Raw genomic sequence first — 27,472 nt, forward strand, 5'->3', positions numbered from 1 at the left:
TGACAAACCATGAAACTGGAAACTCCAAAGGGACACACTCTGTATGTGGAAACTGAAGTTACACCCTACTCTGTACAGAGGGTAGTAATATATCAATCTTCAGGGAAGAAGGAAGGAGAAACACTGAAATGGCTTGCACTCTTGTCAAACATACATAGTGCAACCAATATAGGTGCTGGAAGACAAGGAAAGTGTATAAAGGTTCCTATTATAAAATACACAGTCTGACTTGTGGCCAGAATCCCTATGGTCACCAAAGGTGGTTCTACATTCTGATAGTGAGCATACTAGAGAATATTCCTTCTGAGGGGTAATGATATCGCAGGATTGAGCCAAGATAGTTCAGTTACAAAGTTGGCAAGGCCAGATCTGATAACTAAGGTCTAGATTACAGCCATCCCTCAACTAGATAAGGAAGACAGCTCAGGACATAGTTAGGTTCAAAGTACCTCATGAAAACTTGGAAACTGAGGCACAATTGAAAAACGTTGCAAATCTAAACCTCTCTGGGAGAAGGAAAAATGATACTGGTAAAGAATAGTGTAAGACACACAGTAGCTATCAGAGGATTTTTTAAAGAAAACTTCCACATAAGCATAAACCAAAAGCTCAGGGAAATGCAAAGAAAGCATTTCTTTCTAAGAAAGAAGATAATGTCTTCTCTAGTCTATAGCTGAATATTGCTCCATCAAAATGTAAAAGAACCTGATGCAATCAACCTTTACACTGGTGTAAGCACAGAGTACACACACAATGTACAGTCCTAAATTGGTGTTAGTGTCTTGGACCTGGGATCAAGTTACCTTCAGAAAAATCTGTAGTGAAAGGACACCAACATGAATGTTGTCTGTCTGCTTCTGTCCCAGGGCAGCTGCTTGCTATGGGAAAAAGTTTATTAGGTCAACGTTCCTCAATCTGTGTGTCATGACTCAAAAGTTGGTCGCAACAATATATGAAAGGCTCATGAACAAACCTTAAAAATGAATCAACTAACTTAAAAAATGGATTCTCCTTTAAAGGAGAAAAACATGGGAAACTGTGGATTTTCCCTTGCAGGCTGGCAGAGTTCCATCCTGCAAGGGGCTGCTTGGGGCCCCCCCTACCCCGCACACTCATCCCCTGCTCCACATACTGGGGGCCTGGGGGCAGTGGTTTAGGAATGAGGAGCACTGGGCTGAGACTGGCCATTGATGTTTACAAATGGGTCCTGGTACATTTTTTGAAAACCAGGACCAGGTTGAAAACCACACTGTTATGTGATCCCTGCCACCTAGTAGCACGGTGCTATAATAACAGCTACAGTGAGCAACTTTTTCCAGATCTGCCTGGATCCCAGTGGGCATGTCTACACATGTGCCCGACTGTGAAGCTGTTACTGCGCAGTCAATTAGTACTTGCTTTAGCAAATACTAAATGACTGCACAGTAATCGCCATAACTGCTGAGTCCCGGTGGAGCACAGGTTGTTTCTGACCCTACGACAGAGTAGCTCATTGCTATTACGCAGTAGCATCAGCATCATGGTTCATACCCACCAATGCTACGTAACCATAGCAATGAGCTATGGTGACATAGCTCATCACAATGGAGATGTAGCATCTCATACAGACGCGCCCAGTATAATTTACAGTGTGGCACAAAAATCAGTATAAATTCCACTGATGTAAGTGTACCATATAATTAGGCTCTATGAGAGATGTGGAAGGAAATCCTGCTCACCTCTCCTTAGCTGTCTGGAAGAAGGGAACTTGACTGTGAGGAAGGTGGGAAGCTACTTCTTTATTGAGTACCTTTAACAGAGGCACTATGGGGTCAAGACCTGCTCTTAGGGAGACCCCTGCTAATCAAAATATACATGGAGCCTCATCAATTGTTCCCACATATACCCTTCTTATGGGATCATGAGGGAGCATATTCACACAATGTATGAAAGAATGTTTAAATGAAAACTGCAGACTGGTTTGATTATATGGAATTTTTACTGGATATACGTAACAACCTTAGGGAGAAGCAGTTCCCTCTAATCTGCAGCAATCCCATTGTTCTCTGGTGCTTCCTTCTGAATAGGGGAATATTTAAGTTAACAACTTTTCATTGTACCTGTTGTACCTCATCTGAGGTACAAATGAGACAGAGCCTATTAAAATAGAGCTGCTTAAACGTACATAAATGCAGACACCCAAAATTCACAAGTTCTCCACTGACAGACTATCCAAACTGCCACAGTATCACTGTGCTCATTTATGCCAAGCAGCCAGAGGAGCAAAATGAGTGAAAGGGAGGATAAATTTGTAAAATAGCACAGTGCTCGAAGGCGGCAAGGAAAGCAATGCCTCTGTGAAGTCCCTTATATGGTTTTCTGCTAGCTGGAGCTCCTTGGCTTCATGTATACAAAGCATAGTTTGGAAATAACTATAATCTATGTCTTTAACCTCTCTGAATCTGAAATGTTTTAGAGCCAGAGTATAAAACCAATCCAAGCAGAATTACCCCTCTATTTTTGACCTTCATTCCATGAAAACATTACAAAGTAAATCCTGCTGTTCCTTTGACCAGACACATAGCAGGGCTGCTCCATGCTGTGTGCAGTGGCAGAGCACAGGGCAGCCCTAGCTGGTTGCTGGCAGCAGCTGCAACTCCATGCCTCCCTAAAGGTAGCACCTGCAGCTACTGCTCAAGTCACCTCCACTCAGTTACACTGGGACCTTTTCTCTAGATTTTACCACCAGAGAAAAGAATATGCTCTCTACCTTTTTTGCATTAAGCATACATTGAGGCATTTTCTATTCTTTTTCACAGCAATTTCTGAAATTGCTCTGTATTATATTTCAGCACCTGGTGCTAGACTGAATTTCTTAGACTCCTGCAGTTTTAAGCCTTGATTATGTTACTCATGTCTTGTTATGGTTATGACTGCTATGGTAACTGTATTTTTTCCCTCCATACCCTCACTAATATGTGTGTTTGGAGGTTTAGGGGCTACTGGTGACTGTTTTTACTGTTCATAGGCTTGTTTTATTATTTGGAAGTAATGTGTGCCAATGTAAAGGGCAGGCGGATCAGATTGTTGAGTTCAGAGGCCCTCCCTTCCAAAACCGTAGGCCAGTGGTGCTCAACCTTTTTGGATTCAAGGCATCCCTCCATAACATTTATGAACTGAACGGCACTCAATTTAAAAAAATTATTTATATATTATAGTGCTTACCTTCTTACGCAGGGGATGGGCAATAGGGGTAGGGGATTGTCCAGGCAGGGACAAGCCTATCAGCTTAGCATATCTGATTATCTTCTCACTTCTTACAAATCTTCTCATATTCGTGGCACCCTTCAAAGCATCCACTGACAGCCTAAGGGGCCCTGGCACCCTGGTTGAGAATCTCTGACGAATCACAAATGTTACAAATGGAAAGTGGCACAGAGGTGACTGAGGGGTCACTGTAAGCTGGGCAGAGGTCTGTAGTGGGCTGGCCCTCAGTTCCAGCACAAAAATAGTGTGTACAGGTTTCTCTCAATTTACGCGGTACATGCATTCCCAGAAAACTGCGCATCAATCGGATTCGCATAAAGGGAACCCAATTTACAATGTAAGAAATAGGGATATCTTCCCACGGTGGTGAGGGAAGGAGGAAGTAAGGCTGGGACTAGGGAAGGGGAGGGGGGAGGAGTGCAGGGCAGCCCATTGACCCTTCCCAAGGATGCAGCAGGGAGCTAAGCAAAGGGAACTGTAAGTGGGTGTGGGGCACAGGGACATGGTTCTTGCTGCTATGCACACCCCAGGAGGGCTGCAGGCTGGGGGCTGCGCTGGCCTCTTACCAGGGGTGCATGTGCCCCCGGACCTGCATGCGGGATGAGAGCAGGCTGCCACTGCAGGCTGGGGCTGGCAGTGACACCGGACTCTTCCTGGCTCTTGAGGCAGGTGGTGGCACTGGAAGGAGGGCTGCTGCCACCCCAAAATTCGCTGTAGCCCCCCACTACTGCCTGCAGCAGTGACCTACTCTCATCCCGTACACAGATCTGGGGGCATGCATCCCCTGGGAAGAGCCCAGCACAGCCTCCCAGCCATCAGACCTCCCAGGTGTGCATAGCAGCAAAAGCCATGCCCCCCACCCCCGCCGCCCCGCACCCACATACAGTTCCCTCTGCTTCGCTTCCTGCTGCAGCTCCAGGCCTCTGCTTCTTGCCACTTGCTGCAGTAGGGGCTGGGGTGAGTGGGGCCCCAGCTCCATGGTCCTTTCCCCTCCCGCCACCTGCTTGGGGTGGGGTGCCTATGCCAATTGTATGAGTGAATTTACCTTGCGTATAATGAATTTTGGGTATAAAAAGGGTCATTGCATAAGAGTAAATTCATGTATACAGAACCTGCATAAATCAAGGGAAACCTGTATATGAAGCAGGAAAGACTCTGGACAGGAGTTACTCCAAGGATGTCCATGTGGACTATCAACTCCTTCAAGGGGAAGTGTTTGTGAGCACGTGCTGATACTCACTATCTGTAAAATAGCTAAAACCCCCAAGCCTGACATTAAGGTCAGGATTTAAAAGAGCTGGGTTTACATGGGTGACCTGAAGAGGACTGGTAGCAACTCCTAAAAGTGGAACAGCACTGAACTCTGGCAGTAGAGTAGTGATCACCAACAGCAGCAGAACAGTGTGGGCCCCCCCTCTCAGCATTTGCTGCTTTGGCTGATGAAGCGGGGTGGATCCCTAGAGCAGAACAGCAACCTCTGGTAGTAAGGAGCAGCAGTGTCCTCTGGGATATACCTTCCAACCCAGCATCTGCCATGATTGGCCAGCATAAGTGGCAGAGGTCCTAGACAGCAGCGATGGGTGAGTCTCCCTTCCCGAATGACTGGGCTGGACAATAGCTCCCTTGGGGTGGTTCACTAATGACTGACACTTAACTGTTTCAGGTAATAGTTAAGGTTTTCTTTGAAGTTGTGTGTTTTCCTTAAGGTTGTGCTCCTTTTCCCCTGTAATAAATCCTGTTTTAGTTGAATATTGCTTGCGAGTGCAAAAAATTGTTCACTTCAGAACACTCAGTTACAAATTATTTTCTCAGGTTTCTATGTCAGGGCTAAAGCCAAAACAAAAAGTTGTGTTAATTCCCATAATCTGTACTGGCCCTTGTTATGGCCATCCAGTTGCTGGCAGATGAGTTCCAGACCTCTAAGAACATTAAGCCATGATCTAAAGAAGCACTTTGCTAGTAGTATTCATCGTACAAGTACAATGCAAAAATAGCTACAATGAGGCAAATGCAGTCTGCATATGCTTCAGAGATGGAACAAGCAGGTTCTATTCCCTGAATGGCAGAGGTGGCAGGGGCTGCAGCTATAGCTGCAATTTCTGTGCACCCCTGCCCTCCCCCCACGTCAGTACTGGGACTGGTGCCTCAGTCACAATCTCTAATTATGCTACTGTCATATATGCCTAATTTACAAGAATAACAGTGCATCAATACTTTATAGTCAATATGTTGTGATGCATGTATTCTGCCTGTTCTGGGATGCAATTGTTTAGATTCTGACAGATGAAATTACAAGAAATAAAAAATGTACTTCTCAAACACAAATGTGATTTCAGTTCTCTTTAGCTGCATCAGTCCAGTGTTACTTTTTTTTTAAATATCTACTTTCATACATAAAGCAAATGTAGCTAACAGGATTCCCACTGAGAGAAAAAGGTTTTGTGTCATGAACAGGAGTGACAGAGCAGTGTTTTTAAAAAATGTACAAAAAAAAAAAAAGGCCCTCCTGTCTTCAGCAAGAATACTGTGATTGGTCTGGGGGTGTGGTAGGAGTTGCAACACATCACTTTGAGTGATTCATCTCAATCTTAAATTTGTTATTGTCTCAGAGGTATAACATAGACAATTAAGAGCAAAAATGTATCTGTACTAAGATTGGAAACCTACCACTTTGGATACATAACCATCTGGGAGTAATATAAGATCTTTGTTAACTGGGCACAAATATGTTAAACATGCTGTGGTGCCTCTTATTGTTCATGGCCCAATTATGCACCTGCCATTTTACTGTAGCAATTTGGCTCTTACTTTCTACAGTCAGTAGCAAGACATGTCAGTGACCATCACAATGAAGCTATAAGGTCTGCACCAATTAAGGATCAGACCCAATTGCATAAGACCAAATATTTTCCTATAATCCTAGTTAATATTGACACTACCACGTTCTTCTAGAGAACTGTATAAACAAATGTATAGTGATTTTATCAGTTAATCATTTTGCAAGCATGTTAAATTACAGTGTTCATATTTATATATCAAAAATAATAATGCAAGCCCACATCCCATTCCTAAATGTTGCTAAAATTGGATTAATTATCTAACTCCAAAAAAAGCATTCAGCTTTCATTGTTTATCATAAATGAAAGCAAAACTACAATACCCCTGTATTCCTCAAGCACAGTATGAACACTTTTGGCATGTCCCATCAGTTATACACAATCTTCATGCTCTAAACAAAATATGAGTTTAATTAAATAGTCACAATTAGTTTATCACCCTAGTTTCCAGGACAGTGGGCACATCTCCTTAGGACTAGTTATTTTTCCTTAGCATCTCATATGTGCCCACATTGTGAACCTGGGGCTTCTCAGTAGACTAGTGGCTTGTTGCAGCAAGTCTCTTGTTTATCCTGTAGACATCAAAGTGGAAGGGGATACTAAAACTATAAGTAGCTTTAGCTCCCCAGATCCTCCTCATGACTTCTGCTGACAATTTATAGACGATCCTAATCCATTGCACAGTTACTACATTTGAGCACATAGAAGGGGCCTCAGAATGGAAAGGGAGGCCTTAGCCATGTGGACAGGTCCTGCCCTGTAGACCAGAGATCTCCTCAGTGCTCTGTAATCCCTTCTTGTCGGTAAAATATTCCACAAAGAGATCATCACAGATTCCTCCTGACTCTTTGCTTCCTAGTCCATATTCCTTCACAGGCTTATTTGCAAACTTGGGCATTCTCCTCTGTACACTGTTGGAAATAAACTCTATGTGATACCAACTTTGAGGCAATATAGTATGCAGCAAGCATGCAAGGAGCACCCCACACACATATAAAGGAAGATTTTGGCCTACTTGTACTTACTTGCATCACTGGAAAAAGCACAAAATTATAGTCAAAGATCCTGAATTTTGCTGTCTTGTTGTCTTATGTTTAATGATATGCAGGGGGCAGATCCAGGCTATGTAGTGGAGTGGTCACACCCCACCCCTTTGGCTGTATGCTACATGCTCAGTGAGCTCTCTGAGATCACTGGCACGTCAGCACAGCTCCTGCCACAGCACTACATATGTTGTAAGCTCTCTGACTGGAGCCCCTGCTTTCACAAAGCTTTGGAGCCTACTCCTGCCGCTCATCCCCTCTTTTCTCTGGCTGCTGAACTCAGCAGGGAGGAAGTGGGAGGGGAAGAGAGAACAGCATTAGTGCTCTAAAGCAGTGGTTTTCAATCTGAAGTCTGCAGACTTTGTCTAAGGCAGGGGTAGACAAAATACAGACTGTGGGCCAGATGCGACCCACCAACTGACTGAATTCATGGCTGCCCCTACGGTGCTCAGCAAGGGGCCAAGCCCCACTTGCTTCTGCTGGGGAGCTTGCACCATGCTCCCACCAGAGCCCACCAGCCTGGGCCCTGGTCAGTGCTCACCTTCTGGCAGAGCTGTTCCCACTTCAGCTGCAGCAGCATCCGGCTGGGTGCTGCTCTGCCCCCCTCACCTCTAGTGGGAACCACCTGGCTGAAACTTCCCCTTCTCCTGCCCACCTGGAGCAGTGCAGCAGGTGCAGGAACAGGAGGAGGAGGAGCCACTGCTGGAGGCAAGGGAGCAGAGCAGTGCCCGGATAGCTGCAGCCATGCTGAGAATGGCTCCAAAGAAAGTTGCACACATTGGCCAGAGCCCAGGATCCCTGCTGCCCCCACACCCCTGGCTGGCTCCCATGCAGGCCCCCCCCATACACCCTCATACACCGCCCCCAGGCAGAGTGTGCGGGGAGCAGGTTGCACCCATCTTGCTCCTGGACATGGCTCCCTGCCTGCCCAAAGCCCAGTAGGGAGTTTTAATGAGTTTTTGGGTGCTGACTCAGTCCATGAAATCTCATCGAAACTCCCTATATGGCCCTCTTGACTAATTGCCCATTCCTGGTCCAAGTGGTCTGCAAAGATGACTATAATCAATCAGAAGTATATGAATTTACAGTTACAATTTTTAGGGGTTCTCAAATGAAAAAAAGTTGAGAACCACTGATCTAGAGCCATGTCAAAGCAAGAGCTCCAGCCTGAGTCTGTACCAACCAGCTGGTGAGCTCAGGGAGCTTACAGCATACACACCTCACAGTCAAAAGGAGTGTGGTTCATAGATTCATGGATGTAGGGTTGGAAGAGACCTAAGTAGATCATCAAGTCTGACAGTTCAAACAAGTTTCCAAAGCAGAATGCATACAAATAGGTGTGTAATTCCTTTTGATATTTAAACAAAATTTGCTAGTTTGTAAAAGTGTGAGACTGTTCCAGGGTGACGTATAGGGGGTACACGCGGATACACGTGCACCCCCATGTGTGGTGGTACACCCCATGCAAAAAGGCACTGCCAACACTGTTGGTGGTGCCTGTGGGAGATCACCACTCGCGACATCTGTAGGCGGTCCATGACTGCTCCTGGCTGCCACTGCCAGTGGTGCCTGTGGGTGGTCGCCGACCTCTGCTCGGTGCTTGCCACCTCCCCCCTCATCGCACTCCCACCCCCGTTGCATTCCCCTCTGCTACTGTCGCACTCCGCCGCCACTGGTGTGGCCACTGGTGCAGCTGTGCCCCCCTAGCCGCCGGGGGCACACGCCGTTCATGAAATGTTCAATGCCAGGAAAATGCGGCTATTATTTAGAAACCCAACCATGAATTTAGGATTCTATCGGTAGACAATGAAATTAAAAACACTGGGTCTTCGACTCCTCATATCTCAATTTTTTCAATTTATAAAACAGATATCATCGTGTTTTTATTAGAGGTGCACTGATACTTCAGTCTGATATCAAATTGGCACCAATATAAAGAAAACTGTCTGTATCAGAAATCGGCCTGATGTGGCCAATAATTTGGTCGATAAATGGCCCGTGCATGCACACAGCTGCGGTGCAGCATGTAGGTGGCAAGGAGGACCGCTGGGCAACTTGGAGAGCTGCGTTCAGCTGGTAAGTCTAGTGTGGTGGAAGGGGAGGGGAGAAGGAAGAAGAGAAGAGGCATGGCGGGGGGCAGATCAAGGCCCCCACAGTGAGGGAGAAGTGGGGCTGGGGCAGGGGCTGGGCAAATGCTGCACAGCTGGGTCAGGGTGGGGCAGGGATGGAGCCACGGCTCATCCAGGGGGTGCCGGGAGGGGTGGCTCCCATTGCTGCACACCACTCATTTGGGAGCCATTTGTCTGGTGGCTCATCTGGCGCTCGTTTGAGAAGCCATGGCTGGGGTTGCTCCCAGATCTGCATGGGGTGGGCTGGGGCTGTGCCAAGCTCTTCCTGGCAGGGTAGGGCTGGGGCAGACAGCAGCAACGGTGCTGGGAGGGGTGTTGGGGAGGGCTATGGTGAATTTTGGGGTGGCTGCAGCCCTCCTGTAGCCCCTCCCCCCAGCGCTGGTGCCACCTGTCCTGAGCACAGCCTCACCCTGCCAGAAAGAGCCCATCCCACCCTGTGCAGATCTGGGAGCACGTGTCCCCCATGCCCTCCTGGATGAGTGGCAGGAGCAGCAGTGGGAGCCGTGTGAGCCACCAAACCAGTGGCTCCCAGACAAGTGGTGTGCAGAGGCAGGAGCCGCCCCCTCCCCCCCACCTGGATGAGCCACGGCTCCATCCTGTACCTGCCCCATCCCAGTTGTGCAGTGCTTGCCCCAGACCCTGCCCACTCCTCTCTCACTGTAGGGACCTTGATCTGTCCCCCCCCATTCCCCTTCCCTCCCTGCTCCCCATCCACCACGCCAGACTTACCATCTGTACACAGATCTTCAAGCTGAGGGGCTAGTATTGGAAATCAGATCGGTATTGACTGATATGCCTCCTTAAAAATCTGCTATCAGTATCAGTCCCAAAAATCTGTCTCGGTGCATCCCTAGTTTTTATAAAGTATTTTCATATGCTTGGAAGAAAATCACTGTAGGTTCTAAATATGCTCATATTTATTATTAAGAATATTAGTCATCATTGTATTTTGCAAATAAGTTTTTAAATATAGTGGAAATATAAAAGTAATTTTGTCAAGGAGCTTCACATTTGTAAACTGAGACAACATTGACAATAAACCATTTCTTGGATTCCATAGTGCGTAGTACATATCAAAACTTCACATGTATCCTAAAGACAGTTCAGATCTCCAGTCTCCCATGGCAAGACTTCATGAAAATAACAGACATATGAATAAGCCATTAAACTCAGCAAAAAGTCATGTCAATAGGTATCAGTGAATAAAATCCCAGAGAACAGTGTTATTACGAAGAAGTATATGGTAAAGCTTAGTTTTACTACCTATATCTCAAAGTACTGATATAAATACTACTGTATCTTACCAGTAGGCAGCACTGTTACATCTTTTTAGACGTTAGCCATGTTAATGTCATACTGTGCCATCTGTAACTTATTACACATTATCTGACCTTTACTTGTATTCAAGACTCATTATTTTCACTTCAGAATAGTTATAATCTCTCAGATTTTCTTTATTTCTTTTTCTAGAATACCAAAAAGCCTAAGGAGTATTTTCAGCACATCAGAAATGGGAAATGGAGGTGGAAATGGTTTATTGGATTTAATTTATCAATTAGTATGACTGACTTTTTAAACAAAACCAACAATTACATGTTAAATGCTTATATCAGTGTGATAAATGACCTTAGGTAAACAGCTAGCTCACAGAAATGAATCATTTCATTATTAGTGAAAGAATTTTAATTTGCATTAAGATCTTATAAGACACTGCGATGGAGTATACAACTAAGGGCCTGATATTGTAAACCTTTGTTCACTTAGATAGTTCCTAGTCATGGGATTAATGACATGACTACTCCCTTCAGTAAGAGCTCAAAAGATCCAAATACATTATACATTTAGAATAACTATGTATTTTTTTAAGAAAAAGAATTGCTATAAGTATTTTGAATATAGCCAAATATGCATATCACAAGGGCCTACAATACCCTAAGTATCAAATATCATTTATTCTTTAAAACCCACAAACTCTGCATCATTAATCAATTGTACTTTGATCTTACATTCCTTGAGCATTAAAATTCCCAGTGAAGTCAGTGGGAGTTTTGGGTGCAGAAAGAATGAAGGATCAGTCCCTAACTATATATGCACCCAGAAGCAAGGGTTACTGCCAGGGGTTAATAGGCATATTTGTGAAGAATCTAAAGAATACTTTTGATAGAAGAAAAATGTATATAAAAGGCAGTAGTTTAAAAGAAGAAAAAGAAATAGAGTGAGCTTTCAACAGTTCATTTGTAAACAAGATATACTATCTTACAGGTTTTATCACTACCAAAGATTTTTTTAAAGATTCTGCCCTACTTCCACACCAAAATTATAATTTCCTATTTCATAAAAAGGCACTGAAACATAAAATGGGCCAACATCAAAATATAACAAGGAAGCAAAGATAAATTAGAAGAATTCTTTGGTTCTTTCACTAACTAATCAGAGATATACAGAAAAGGACCTTTTAAGTTTAATGATACCTGCTCATTAAATGATGCTAAACACTAAAATACCACGAACAGCAGGGAATTTCAGTTTACATTAGAGAAAAAAAATAAAAGGGTAAAAATGACTGAAGTTGGTCAGTTCAAGCTGATAGGGCACTTCAAATGAATAACACAAGAATAAAAGAGACACTCTAGGTTAAATTAGGTTCTCCTATGCCTTTTCTTGAAAGTGCTTAACTTCACAAATTTTATTTGAATTAACTAACCTGCCAAAATCAAAGACTTGAATAGGGGTAAAGTTAAACAAGCAACTACACTTCACAGTAAGTTTACCCATTAAACAGCAGATAAAACCTTAGCATAAGAAAAATGGTGGAAACAGTTTTTAGAAGGTGCATTTTTCTTTCCCTAACCAAAAGAAATGGCATGCCTTTTAAACTGTTGAAAAAAATTGTATCGCAGAATAAAATTATTCAGATACTGAACTTACTTCTTATAATAATTTATTTGTAAGGATCCTCTTCTTCATACGTTCAACACATAATTTTTCTTCCTTCCTTTTGAAATATATAATATTAAGAATCTACCAATTTAGTGTGGCTTTTTAGGATATTAAACAATTAGTTATACAGCATTACCTGACTAATAAATACTAAGTAGGTAGTAAAACATTTAAAGAAAACTAAGCCATTTGAAGAAATCTTCAAGGTTAAAAAAAAAAGCTTGTAAATAAATGGAAGAAGGATACGATTCTTTCAAAATACACACTATTCCCCATGCTACTTTGCTTTGAAGATTATTACATTTATCATTAAAAAGAATAAAAGAAAAGAATTCTGTTCTGGATTTTCTGCTAGCAATGGAAGGGTAGTCAGAAAAATCCCTATTTCAGATATATTTAACCTTTTTCCCCAGACTTTCAATAAACCTCCTTTTAATGCTATAGAAAAATAATAAATATTATCCTTTTATTCTGCATGAAAACATCTCCTCCTCTCTTCCAAGCTTCATATGCAAAAGTCACAATCCTGGAACTGAAACCATGTGGGCAAGCTGTGTTGTAGAGACACTGCTTGGGCACAGGTCTACTCACAAAGATCTAAGTAGGGCTAAAAGAAGATGTGAGTAGCATTATCTTCCCTCATTATGTAAAATATTTCTAAATCTATTTAGCTGTTGTAAACTGTGCTTTGCTCATTTTGGGGAGCAAAATGACATAAGTTGCTTGACATAAGTTGGACTGTTAGTTGGCAGGAGCTTTCAATGTATGGTCCATGGACCACCAGTGATCCAGAAAGTTCCTCCCAATAGTCACAGGACAGCCAGAAAGACAAAAAATACTGCAGGGGTGGCTGGAGATTAGTATGGAAGATGGAAAGGTTTTTATCCCTTATGTTGTAGTGTTCCACAGAATTAAAAAAAAACAAGAGGCAAGAAATATTTCTATGTATCCTGTATTGTTTATTCTGTGTCATAAACATTATGGTTTTAAAATATTTTTCTTGAAAAAAATGGAATAAACTTGAAATGCAAGCTTCACTTTGCCTCAAAATGTAAAAAAACCCATAATTTATTGTATATGAGAATTACCAAAAAGCATTTTCCAACTATTCCTTTAATCCTTTTGAGCCTGATCCAGCCAAATCAAATGCATTTGTATAACCTCCCCCAGTGCCTACAGCTAAACCTTAGCCATGAAATTAAAACACCAGACTGGAACTCAAAAGAACAGAGTTCTGTCCTACACCTCTCATGGAAAAATGACTTTGGGCATGATTTGGAGAAGGGATAATCATCTATGGCTTTCCACCTTTAATGAAAGTTATTGTTGCCCAGTATCTCTGAAAACTAGGTTGCTAACTCTTCTATGCATCATACTCCAACTTATAAATAACATCATCACCTCACTGATGTGCTGTAAGGATACATCTATAATTTCCAAAGGCTTTCAGACATTTTGCATGGCAGAGGCTTTCAGGCATTTTTGCATAGAACAGAAAAACAAATCTATGAAATCCCAGGTTACAGTTAAAGTTACACTTTCCTCCAGTTAAGGAATTCTAATAAGGAATTCTGCAAACAAGGTATTGTTGGGAAGATGTCTGTGATTCCATACAGTCAAAGGTTGTCACCCTTTAAACTTTATTCTCCAAGACAAAATTGCTATATTGCAACACAATGATATACAGCTTCTGTATTATGGATGTTATGGCAACCGCAACTAGGTACACTGCAAAGCTGTAACGTCACAGCCACAACTGAAAAGTAGGGCTGTGCGAAATGGCAGCGTTCCATTTTGACCAGCATTTCGACAGAACAGTGTTTCATTTCGATTTTTGTTTTGAGTCCCCCTTGGCACCCTTGGGGAAAACTATGAGTAATGGTCACAAACTCCCAGAAGATCATTTTAGGCTCATTTTAGGCTCAACATTAGGAAAAACTACGTCACAACTAGGGTGTCCAGACTGTGACCATTACTCCTAGGTTTCCCCAAGGGTGCCCTGGTGAACAATTGTTCACCGAGCCCTAGATGTACGCTTCTGATGTAACAGTAAGCTGTTACCAAGTCCCCTCTCAGCCTTCTCTTTTTCAGGCTGAAGAGTCCAAGGTCCCTCAGCCTTTCTTTGTATGGGTTGCCATGCAAGTCTCTGATCATATGGGTAGCCCTTCTCTAGACTCTCTCAAGCTTTACCATGTCCTTGTTAAAGTGCGGAGAGCAAAACTGGACATGGTACTCCAGCTGTGGTCTCACCAATGCTGAAAAGAGCCAAGTAAAGCAGAAGCATCACTTCTTTGCAATGGTTTTGCTGGAGATGCATCAATTGATGCATGCCAGTGTATTGTTGGTCCTACTGGCTACAGTACCACACTGCTGGCTCATGTTCATACTGTGGTCAATTATTACCCCCAGGTCTGTGGTGGCAAGTGATGGGGGATCTTCAGTTCTGCTGCCTGATGAGAGGCAACAGTTCCACAAGCACCCATGTCATGAGTTTTGCCTGTCAGCAGCTAGGGATGCAGGACCCCAGAACCCCCCTGCACCTATCTCCTTGACAGCTGGCAGGCTTAATGGCCACAGCAGGGGCTACCATCCCTGCAGCTTTCACCCTGCTGCGCCTTAACACACAGTGTCACCCATGTCATGAGTTTTGCTTGTCCACAGCTTGAGGTGCAGTTTCCCCAAACCCCTGGACCTGTCTCCTTGAAACTCGACAGGCTTTGTGGCCTCAGCAGGTGCTAGCATGCCTGCAGTTTTGACCCTGCTGTGGCTTAACAAATACACATGACACAAGTTTTGCTTTCAGGAATTTGGGGTGCAGTTTCTCTGAACCCCCTGCACCTATCTCCTTGAAATGTGTCAGGTTTTGTGGCCTCAGCAGGGGCTAGCATTCCTGTAGTTTTGACCCTACTGTGGCTTAAGACATACACGTGACACAACTTTGGCTCTCAAGACTTTGGGGTGCAGTTTCTCCGAACCCCTGCACCTATCTTCTTGAAACTTGGCACATTTAATGCTCTCAGAAGAGGCTACCATTTCTGCACGTTTTATCCAAATCTGGACAGAAATGACAAAGTTATAGGCTGTTTCAGCCTTCCCCATTATAGCCTATGGGTGAAATGTCAAAACAGTGTTGAAACAGTGAAACGTTTCGATTTGATTTGTTTTGTTTCAAGGCTGTTTTGACCATATCTGTTTCATTTTGATTTTGCTGTGTTGACCTCGAAACAGGTCGATACAGCATCGAAACAAAACTGGTGGCAAAATTTTGCACAGCCTTACTGACAAGATGTATCTAGATGGCTACAGATTAACAAAAAACAAACAAACAAACAAAAAAATCAGGGACTGTACTCCCACTGCCCAGCCTGAATTTCTTGTTAGTAGATTTATTACAGTAGCATAATAAGACCAAAAATCAGGACTGGGGCTTCTTTGTGTTGCACATAGTATGCATCTAAGAGAAGGAATGTCCTCAGACCAAAGAGATTACAATCTAAAATAATACTCAGAATGGGAAAGATAAAGTATACAAGCCTAGTGATCAGGGTTATAGTAGACATATATCACAGTAGTTTGTTTTTGGTTTTCTTCTATTTAATTGTTATTGCTAATCTAGTTTAAAAAGAAGAGAATACATAAGATTCCCTATTCCAAAGCTCACATAAATCACTTAGTACTTAAAACCTGCCCCATGGCATCAAGAAGGTAATCCTGACTGTCTTCTGGTAACCCTTTCTGTTCACATCTAGCTCAGTAGTTCCATGAAGTTCCAAAGACTTCTAGGTCTGTGAAAATGTGCAACTGGGATTTGCTTTTGACCTTTCAGGGAGGGGAGGAAATACACCTTCTATCTCATTGCCAGCTGGAAGGGAGCTACTTTCCTACGTTGTTATCCCCAGAGTGCTTTTCAGACCACAAACATTGCAAGTTTTTGCTTCTCCCAGTGTGTAACTGCTGCCAACAAAACTCCTCATAACAGGTCCAACAACAAAACAATGTTTTTTTAATAAAAATGAAATATTTAGGCACCAGGGGGTGCCTGTACACATGCAGGATGCCTACTCTGATGTGTTCAAATTAGAACAGGTCACAGCAGAATGCATCAGAGCAGATTCAATTAGTCTAATTAGAACGTTCAAAGAAGCAGCTTTGCTGTCATGTGTATTCAGCATCCCCACATTTCAAAATGGTGGCAGGGGTGCTTTAACTAAAGCTTGTTTAATGAACTGTAGTTAAAATGTCTCTGCCACCAGTTTGAAGCACAGGATGCTGAAAACACGAGATGCTGCGGGTGTTTTAATTAGAGCAGCTCCCGAGAGCTGCTCTAATTAAAATTCCCCCACAACCCCAGGGCATATGTATAGATACCCTAAAACTGCAGGCCTGTTTAGCTGTAGGAGTGAAATGGACTGAAAAACCATTTAAGCTCTGGCCTTTACTGCAGTTAGCCTGGGCTCTTACACAGGAGCTGCTTCTCAGGAGCTGCTGTTACCCAGGGGCAGCTCCACTTGCCCGCTGCTCACCCCTAGCAGCCTGCCCTGAGCCTGCAGGTGTTGCGGAGCATTGTCTCTGCCATGTGGCTGCCAGTCCTATGCCAGGCCTCCACACCAGGTGCTGCAGGCAGCTGTCCAGGCCCAGCAGCACAAGTAGCACTGTGCGGGGCCCCAGACAGCTGGCACAGGACCCACAATGGTGTCATCCTTGTCTGTGGGTGTGCCCACTGCCCAGGGTCACAACTGGTCGCAGGAAGAGAGTGGTGACTTTATGGCACTGTGGGATGAGGCAGAGATGCAGCACCAGTTCGAGAGGGGCAGGCACTCCAACACCCATGTCTATGAGAGGCTGCTGACCCAGATATGGGAGTGTGGCACAACCAGTTGGTGCAGCAGTGTCACAAAGGTCAAGGCCTTGAGAGCACAGTGGGTTTTCATCACCAACCTCCATCATCAGTTGGTGAGTGCCTGCAAGACCATAGCCTTTATGTGGTAACAGACATACATAATCACACCCCAGGACCCAGGCTGTAGCTGTGCTGTCTATATCAGCAAGGGCAGCCTGCTTTAGCCCCTGCCCTGGCCTGGCACCCCTGGTGATACGTCACAGTGGGAGGACCCCTGGGTGTCTAGCAGCTTATCCTGCTGAGCTCCCTGGCTGCAGTCTCCACAAATAGCTCAGAAAGACAAGGCCAGCATCTGCCATGCCAGCTCCACAGCCCCAGCCCCCGCCACAAGACATGGCCCCCCATGACACCACTGGCTGCCAGCAGCACCAGCTCTTCCCTGGGGAGGAGCCCCCAACTGGGTGCCCCTCCCACCACCACCACTTCCCAAGGCCTGAGGACACCACCTGGACCTACAGGCTGTCGCCAACAGTCATGACCATGCAGAGCAACTAGCCATGCCAGCTCTGGCCATGTGGTAAGCCCCACTCTGGAGGAAGAGCGCTCCCTATACCCCTGCCCCTGCCTCCCCTCCCTGACCCAGGTTCCCATATACAGGGAGGTGGGAGACACTGCTATACTTTATTGAGCAGCCCATGCTCCAACAGCTAGGCAGGCACGGGCCTCACACATGCCAAGGAACATGTTGATGCTGGTGATGTCATCCTCCTCAACTGCGAGGGGCAGGGACATGTACTGCAGCCATAGGCAGCCCTCCAGGTGGTGGGAGAGGTTGCAGGGCAGCCTGGGCTTGCCCCCCACACCATTGGGGCTCAGGGGCATTTTCAGGGTGCAGTGGCAGCATAGGGGTGGGGTCTGGCCCCAGGGCACTTCCCCAGAGAAGCCCCTGCAGGGAGGGCAAGGGTGTGGGCAGCTCCTCATCCCAGTTGTCCAGGAGCCCTGCATCCCCTGAGCCCGTGGGATGGGTGGCAGCGAAGCAGGATGGTTGGCCTGCCAGAGAGTGGGGTCTGGAACCATGGCAGCAGGTGCTGCCAGTGTTGTCCCCATAGGACAGCGAGTTCGTGCCCGGTGCACTTGTGCCAATAAACACACAGGGGTGAAGGATCCAACTTAATCTTTATTTCTGCGCAGAAAATGGTGCTTGGCAATCGTTCGCAAAGCAAGCACACCCACCCAAGTGGGCATTAGCCTTATATAGCCTCTTCTAGCCTTACACGCTATGCAGTTACTATAGGTTGCCCCTTTTGATCCATGCGCACTTCACCCTAGCTACAGACCCCTCCCTAGTCAGTTTGAACTTGCCTTCGTGACAGTGTAATTTGCTGATGTGGCACCTGTTATTCAGCAAGCTCAGCCAGCTAACCCCCCTTTCTAACCCCTTAAGGACCTTGCTGATATGGCTTTCCCTCTAGCAAGGCCAGCAGTTAAGCAACTAGGCAACAAGTGATCTCCCCCAGCCTAAACAACCTACTCTATGCCCTTGGTTAGATAAAATACTTTTTCAAAACATACAACTGTTCCCAAAGTATAAAAAAACCTATAAAAGTTTCAGGGGTACTCATCACCAGGAGCCTGGTCTGTTCCACCCTGAGAAGGGGACAGGGGCAGCTGCTACCTGCCTGCTGCTGCTGCAGGTGGTGATCTCACTGCCAGGCTTCCTCTGTACACCAGGCCTCCTGTCCAGGCCTCATGGAAGAACTCCCCCCCCAGGGCCTCACAGATGTTATGCAGCACACAGGTTGCGACAATGACCTGGGGTAGGTTGTCCAAAGCAAACTCAAGGCAGGCGGTAAGGGTACACCAACGGCCCTTGAAGCAGCCAAAGGTGTACTCCACCAGAGTGTGGATCCAGCCCAAGACGCAGTTAAAGTGGGCCTGGTGGGGCTCCAGGTGTTTGTAGGGCTGCATGAGCCAGGGCAGGAGCAGGTAGCTGAGGTCCCTGATGGAGAGGAAGGGAAGCTCTGTTTGACGTGAGGGGAATAAAAACTTGTTCTTGTGCAATGTGTCTGCAGTGAGTGGGATGCTGGAGGTGGGCAGAGGGTGGTGAGGGGTGGGACCACCACATGTCCAGCTGCAGGTTCGGCACCTCCAGTGTGAAGCATCCACTCTCCACCAGGCCTGGCAGGACAGAGTTCCAGAAGATGCAGGTGCCATGGGCACTGCCCACCCAGCTGGGGCTCAGGTGTGTGAAGGCCCTATGGTGGTCCATGATGGCCTGGAGCACCATGGAATGGAAGCCCCTCTGGCTGTAGAAAGGGTGGTCTTTGTGGGGTGGGCAGGTTATGGGGCTGTGGGTCCTGTTGAGGGCGTCGATGCACTGGGGGAATCTCAGGTCATGGAACCGCACCACCACTGCCAGGGGGTCATCCATGTGGAGCACAGTGTCCCCCAGCACACCCTGGAGGGTGCCACACACCTCCAGGACAGCTTCCCTGGTAGTGGCATTGCTCATGACAAACAGGTGTCTGATGTATGACAGGCTGGTGGGCATGGCCAGCTAGAGCAGGGCAAGGGCCAGCCAGGTGTCTGAGGGATGGGTGGCTGCATGCCAGTGTGCTGCCACTCCAGGTGGAGCCAGAGCTGCTCCAGGAGGTCCCAGAAGGTGGCCTGAATCACGCAGAAGGCCTCCAGCCACTGCTCATTGCCCCAGGATGACATGCCACCACCAGTCCTGGCTGTCCTGGCAGGCCCAGAGGCAGAAGGGCTGGAAGCCCAGGAGGGTGACAGCAGTCCCAGCAGTGGCATCCTGGAGCCCATCGTCAGCATTCCTGCTGGGGTCCAGCTAGGCAGATCAGGTGAAGGCAGCAGGTGTGCGGTGGCACCCCTAGGATAGTGTGCGGTGTCCTGGCAGGCAGTCGCAGTGCGTGGGGGAGCCGGGAGGGGCAAGATGGCGATAGGCCAAGTGGTGGTCAGTGCAGTGGGCCAACAGGGTGGCCAGCAAGAGCCCAGGGCACTAGTTGCTGCTGCCAGTGGCAGGGGCTGGAGCAGCCATAGTACGGGGAGGCATAGGTGGGGAGGACAGCACTGCCACATGCTGTCCCCTGCACTGGGCACGCTGCTTGTGGCCAGGGACGTGGCTGGCCAAAAAACAACAAGCAGGGCTGGCTTCTGAAGAGGGCTACCAGCTGCTGGCAACTGGAGCCTGGAGCTCCAGCTGGTGGCAGCAGGGGCCCATTGCAGGGCCCCAAGAAACAAGAGCAGACTGGCAGTAAATCTGCTCCCAATTCTCTGCACATGATGCTTGCCCAGTACCATTTACTTGCGAGTATTTTACTCGCGAGTAAACTGGTACTGCATCAAATGCATGTAAGTCCTAGAGAAAGAGAGAGATTGAAACAGAAGTGACAACAGAGAAACACAGGTATGGCTCTAATGTATGCCTGCTCAAACTCAGACTAGGTTAACTCAAACACACAAACTCGGGACCCTGTCACCTGAACAAATTCAGCAAAGATATATCTTTACACGCATCACTCTAGGTTAAATTACTCTATACTGTGTCTACATCTAATTAAACAACACCTATCTGAGGGTTTAGACCCATTCCAGATAAAACTCCAGAAATTTGTGTTTAAAGTATGAAGGAGAAGAACAGTATAAGCAAGAAGACGTGTTGGCAGTATGATTAACGGCTCAAAGTAAAAATGTTATTCTCTGGAAGAAATTTAGGATATTTTCATGTTTTCTCCTTCAATGAAAGGGGATGAAGCTCACTTATTCTTTAACTTGTAATTAATACTGCTAGGGAAGTGCCTTTTTCATCAAGAAATTTAAAGCCACAGGTAATGAGTAGCTCAAAGTGATCTTGCATTAGTTAAGGTGATAAAATACACATTACAGATGACTTCTTAAAGGAGACTTTCATAGGTATTAAATCATAGCATGAACTGATCACCAGACTGCAAGAAACTTGACCATCTTTATTGTGTCCATGATAACTTTAAAAAGTTGCCAGATTAACAAATACAGACTTTATCTGTAAGGAAAATAAAGATATGTGAAACAGCAGGCTTTGCATGAGGCATCAAAAATATTTAAATGAACATTTTCAGGACATGCTGAAACATTTTTCTACTTGAAGTTCAAAAGTCCTTTTAGTATACTTTTTCCAAGAAATTGGGGTGCTTTGAGGTATTGGCTTAAGACTGGCCTGTCTCTGTATCTCTCCTCTCTCAGAAGCTTTGCTAAAAAAGGAAGATATTGGGAATTGGTGGAGCATGATGTGATTAGGCTGACTGCTGACTTAAAACCAGGTTCTTAGCTTGATGGGCTTCCATCTGTATTAACAATGGAAACTATTTCCTTCAGGCCATTAAGAGGTTATCAAGATTACTGAACTGTTGTCCTTCTTGGCTTTGGTTAGAAGGATCCTTGTAACATGTCATCATGTATGGGTGGTTGGATATGGCCCTTTCCAGTATCTTCTCTTGTTGCTAGAAGCAGAAAGCAAAAAGTTTTATTTTCAAGTGACTGGCAGATAGGTCTACCTTCAGTACCATACATGGGTCCACAATTCCCTGATCCTTTAAGAATGTCTACAGTTGTTACTGTCTTGAGTTGCAGGAATCTATTCTTAATAAGATATTGATCCCAAATCAGATAAGCTTACATATATATATATAAGTGCCCACTAGAACTTCAGATTTTAATATTGCCACTTCAAACCTTCACACACCTTGCTTCATTCAGAGTTAAGGTTAGGGAGCTTTAGCTCACTTTTCACTACAGGATCATATAGTTAGAATGAAAAAGCTGCTGCACATTCCAAGCAGTAGCCCTCTTTTCCTTTTAAGGCAGCCAGAACATGTGTCTGTCCAATCTTTATCCCAATATTGTCAATTTTGTTCCATTTCTAATGCTCCACAAGAATATCTAGACCTTCCTATATAATAATTTGGTCCTCCTTTGTATTGGTAATATCCCCTATCATAGTGCTGTCTACAAATTTCAGGATATCTCTGTTTCTAGTACCAAAGTTGCTGATAAAAATGTTGAAAAAGGACTGGCATCAAGACTGATCCCTAAGGAGCACCACTGGTAACCACCCTCAGTCAGATAACTCACCTTTCAACATAACCTGCTATAGTGTCCTTTTCAGCCAAACCCTTATCTACCTCTTGACTGAAGTATTGATCCTCGTACCCTCTGCTGTGATTAGTAAATTGCCATGAGGCACAGTATCAAAAGCTTTGCTTAGAACTAGATAAATTAAGTCCATATTAGCCTTATCTGAGTACTCTCTTACCTTGCCATAGTATTATATTAAATACATCTGATATGATCATCCTCTGATAAACCCATCTTGTGTTTTGATCCATTTTACATTTCCTTCTATATCTTTAACCGTTCCTTCCTTCAGTATCTGTTCCAAGATCTTACTTACTATTGAAGTCAAGCTAGCAGGCCTGTAATCACAAAGATTAATCTCTCCCCTTTTTAAAAACAGGACCTACATTTGCTATTTCCCAGTCATAAAGTACTATCCATGAACTGACACATTGGGTGAAAAACTGTTAGTTTCTATTTTGTGTCCCAATGTCTTTCCAGAATGGAGATTTTCCTAGTCCATAGATTATGGAACAACAAGCAGACTAAATTTTGGTGCCAAGTCAGATTTGGTAATTTCTTTATCCTGTCCTTATTGCCCTATGGTAAACCAAAAGTATCTTCAATTGGTAAAGTCTTTTTATTGAAGACTGGGGCAAGGTATTTATTCAGCTCTTGGGCCATGCCCTGTCACACTCCTGTAAGCAAAGATTTTGTGCTAGAACTAACCATACATACATGTATGAAGCAGACAAGGTACAATGGCGGTATCAAGGAATCATAAAAAACAGAGCTAGATGGAGCTGCTAGAGGTCATCTAGTTCAACTATCTGTTCAACACAGGCTAGGTAGGCAACCATTGATCCTCTGGTTGATGGTTAGCATATAAATATATTCTGGGTGAAATTTTAACCTCATTGAACTCAGTAGCTAAAGAAGTGGTTTCCATCTTTCTGGTAAAGACCTGACACTTCTAGCAGAATTTCCATATGGTCTGCATCCCCATTTATAGATCCTACAACCCCACTCAGTCCCTGTGACAAAAGTTTGCAATCTGACCAATAACATCATGCATAACAATTATCCTTCCACTTATTTGCATACAATATCCTAGTTATGTTTCTTCAGTATGTCTTACAACATATTTCTTACCCGAAATTTGCTAAAGGCTTTAAGATATTATAAAGAACATTTCTTTGGCAGGAAGGGAGCAAAGTAAAGGTGCAGGATATAGACAGTGCAGGACAGGAAACATTCAGACAGAAAACACACACAATTATTTTACTGGGATATAAGAAGAAATCAGCCCCATATTATCTTTATTTCCATTAAGAATTTTATTATTTGAATTATAATTGTGCCCAGAGGCCTCAAATGAGAGTAGCACTGTATAAACCATACTAAGAGAAACTCCGTGCGACAAAAGAGTTTACAATTTGACCAATAACATAACAATTAAAGTGGGTCTTTATCCTTTCGCTAATTTGTATACGCTATCCTGGTTATACTTCTTCAGTATTTCTTACAACAAATATCACAATATCTATTGTTAAAAACAAATCCTTCTGTTTTCCTCTCTTACTTAAGTCTATATTAATTTTTCACCAGGAATAAATGCTCTTTAGATTTGTCCATAAATAACACAGAAACAAATTCTGAAACATGGGCCCAAATCCAAATCTCAACCACCTTTAAACATGCAAGTGTCACTTATATGGACAACTTTAGCAAATGGCATTCCAGGGCACTTGCATGGATTTTAGATTCTACTCTCCCTTGGGAAGGCAAGTCACTCTATGCAGACTTCAGTGGGCAGGGGTGGAGAGGAAGTGGGAGAACTCTTTCACAGTTTTAGTTCAATAGCCTGGTGGTTAGGGTACTTGTTCTGAGAGTGGGAGCTAAAGTTCAATGTGCTCACATATTTACTAGCTAAACTCCCTAATCCCCAAACCATAAATAAGCAAAGAGGGCCTTCCACCTCTCCTGTTGAAGCTAGTCCAAATCTTAACATTATTTCCCTGCATATCCAGTTACACATAGTATTAAAATATTTACAAGGTGTAGTCTAGTATATGCTGTATATTGTAGTGTACTTACATTCTAGGTTGTAAATGTTACTGAAACATATTGATTAGGTTATTATGGCTTTTCATTTAATATTATATAATATCCAACTCTTATTGACTGATACAAGTTAGAGATGGAAGGAATTCAATAGGTCCTAGCCTTGTCTACAGTCCTCCAGTAGATGGTTTATGTTGGTACTGAACCTGCATAAGAGGCAGAGAAGTGCCACTAATTGGAGCAGAGCCCATAGATACCTACCATAAAAGGTGACTTCTTTATAGGATTTGAAATTCAGGGTAGGGAGACTACCTGCGCCACGGTATGCAACTTTGAAGACACTTTTCCCATCAACCTACCTGCATCAGTGACACTACGAACACAAGCCATGACAAGAGTGATTTTCCCAAAATTAACAGGGCGGTTGCATATTCCTTAGAGAGAGACAACTAAACAGAGATTATAACAAGTAAATGAAATTCATGCAACTAATTTAGTGCATCTTAGGGCCCTCTACCTGTGCAGGTAAAGGTGCAATGGGATCTAATGCGTTATCCACATAATTGCACCTCCTGCCCTGCTGCATGTCTTCCTGCCTGATCCTAGGCTCTCCCTGCACTGGCAAGTAGCAAGGTCCTGTGGCTGGTAACCCCCTTAGCTTAGGGGCGCCCAGTCAGTGGGGTCCCCAACCCAACCCCAGGGCTGGGAGACACAGATGCTGCTATCTCCCAGCCTCAGGGGTTTCATCAACCCCAAGACTGGAAGATCATGCCAGCTGCATCTTCCACCCCTGGGGGCTCCACACACACCTCCTCCTGCCCATTGGGTCCAGCGCATTGTGAGGACCCAGCATCTGCAGCTGTGGGACTCTGGGTCCCAGCAGCTGTGGGGTGCTTCCAGGACCCAGAGTTGACAGCTGCTAGGGCTGAGAATCCCCTCAGCTGTGGGACTCCCAGCCCTGGCCATGCATGATACCCTTACGGCTAGGAGCCTCATCAGCTAACAGGTTTCCAAGCCACAGGGGAGACCCTGCTACACATGTAAATTAAAGCTTGATAGCAACCAACTATAAAGCTAGTACACATTGTCAAGGTCTAACTTTATAGCTGGTTGGAACTTTTTATGGTGTGATAGGTACTTCACATGTGTAGATGGTCTCAAGGTAATTGCATAATTAATCAGTTAATTGTGCAATACCTGTAACATGTAGAAGGGGCCTTACTCTTCCTCTTTTTCATTCCTTAATTTCTCTATCTCAACTTTTCCCCGTTCTAAAGTGGGATAACTACTATTTATCCCCTCTAGTTATATATTTGCTACTATAATATTCTCATGCTAGGCCTACATACACCTTATCTCATTCTTCTCTCTTTTTTTGTCTCTTCTTCCTCTCTTTTTAGTGTTTATTTCTATCTAGTAATTTTTCCTTTTCTAGATTTGATAAACTACTTGTTACTAGAAAACATAATTAGGGAAGGTGCCTCTCTCCTGTCTCCTCCATTATTTACCTTTTTCTCCTTTCCTTTCTCTCCTTGTCCCTTTCTTCATCTCCCTCCCTGTCATGTTTTACTGCTTGTCCACAAAGAGTTTTTCTCTTGCCACACAGTCACATATCCCTTGCCTTTCCTTAGTGTTTATCTATGAACATACATACATTTGTTTACTCCTTCTACTTGCTAAAAAAAATTGTAGAGCATTCAGAAATGATGTCCAAGAATAGCTCTAGGTCTAGGAAACATCCCTTATATAGGGAGACCTAAAAACTTAATCTGTTTAGTTTATCTGAGAGCAGGTTAAAAGGAAATTTGAAAAGTTTATAACTCTGTATAGAGGGAAGAGGTTCCTGTTCACAGACAGCTCTTTAACATAAGAGAAAAAATACATAATGGGATCCAGTGGGTTGATGCAAAAGGTAACAAATTTAGACAAAAAACACAGTACATATTGCTAACAGTGAGGGTAATTAACCAATGGAATAATTTATCTAGGGATTTGGTAGATTCTCCATCACTTGCTGTTTTTAAAATCAAGACTGGATAACTCTCTAGAGCTGTGTTATAGCTCAAACAGAATTATGGTTCGATGCAGAAATAATGGGTAGAGGGTCTATGGCCCATGTTATACAGGAAGTCAGACTAAATGACTATAAAGTTCTTTTCTGGCCTTAAAAATCTATGAATTTGTAATAGAAACTCACTTTCTTTTAACTATGACAATGACAGACCTTTATCCTCCAAAAAGCATGTATTTATCATTAACTTATATAAATAGAAAGCAATCTAAATGTTATTTTTGATTTATTTAAATGGTAAAATTTAGCAACTCAAATATATAAACAGATGTGCCATATTTCTTGTTCCAGTTACTGCCATAATGCTGGTGAACACCCTTATGATAAAAACAAGAATGTAGTGTGTCCCCACCTTTGGAAGTATTTGAGATCCTGAAAGAACACACTTTTACAAATGAATCTAACAATATTTAATTAAAACAAATTCAGTGCAAAAGTTACTCTCTTGATATAGCAATCAGGATCAGTGCATCTTTGTCTACATGAAATCCTAAAATCCCTTTTATTTTTGGAGATTCCAAAGCATGGCTGATAATATTAAAAACCATTGAAGATTATAAAACTGTAGCAAGAAACCTTTTTGCCTGCATTCCCCCCCCCCCATCTGAAACTCCTCCATATGGCAAAAGCTCCTTTTGCCGAATTTGCCCCCTTTTGGGGATACTTTCTCTTTTCTACCTTTTCTTCTTTCCTCTCTCTTTTTCTTTTATTATATTGTTATTTTTATATAATGTGTACTTGTAGTGAAAATAGAGCTTGAAGATGCTTTTACAAATGTACTTTAAGTTTAAAAGTAAGTTGTACCATGTAACCATGTTAGCAAGGGCAGGAATCGCTGTATGGAGCAGGTCCCTGAATGGTTGATTGTGTAACATAATAGCTAGTCTGGATAAACAAGTTAATGAGTGGCACTTAACACCTACAAAACTACAGATGAAGAAGAGGAAAGAATCAATACAGAGCCCGGAACTCCCCGAAACTTCACTGTTAATGTTGGGGAAGCCCCAGTTTGAACTAATCAACGCTGGAAATAGACCCTTAGGGCTGAAATACCCCCTGATCAACCACTTCCAGAGCTCTATTCGTCACAACAGTGAATCAATCAAAATTCATCACAGACTCCTGAGACTGCATGTACCTGCGGACATGACCCCTGGGGCTGACAGCTGCCATTCCAGCAGCTACCAAAGGGGGAC

At 44.1% G+C, this 27,472-nt stretch overlaps 1 protein-coding gene across 14 annotated transcripts in view; it reads right to left on the reverse strand.

The window, feature by feature from the left end:
- Positions 1-27,472, reverse strand: part of FOXP2 (forkhead box P2) — a 686,563-nt gene that overhangs the window by 288,806 nt on the left and 370,285 nt on the right. The gene's annotated exons all lie outside the window — the stretch shown is intronic.

The sequence above is a fragment of the Alligator mississippiensis genome, chromosome 4 (assembly GCF_030867095.1).
Source record: "Alligator mississippiensis isolate rAllMis1 chromosome 4, rAllMis1, whole genome shotgun sequence".
NCBI classification, from domain to species: Eukaryota; Metazoa; Chordata; order Crocodylia; family Alligatoridae; genus Alligator; species Alligator mississippiensis.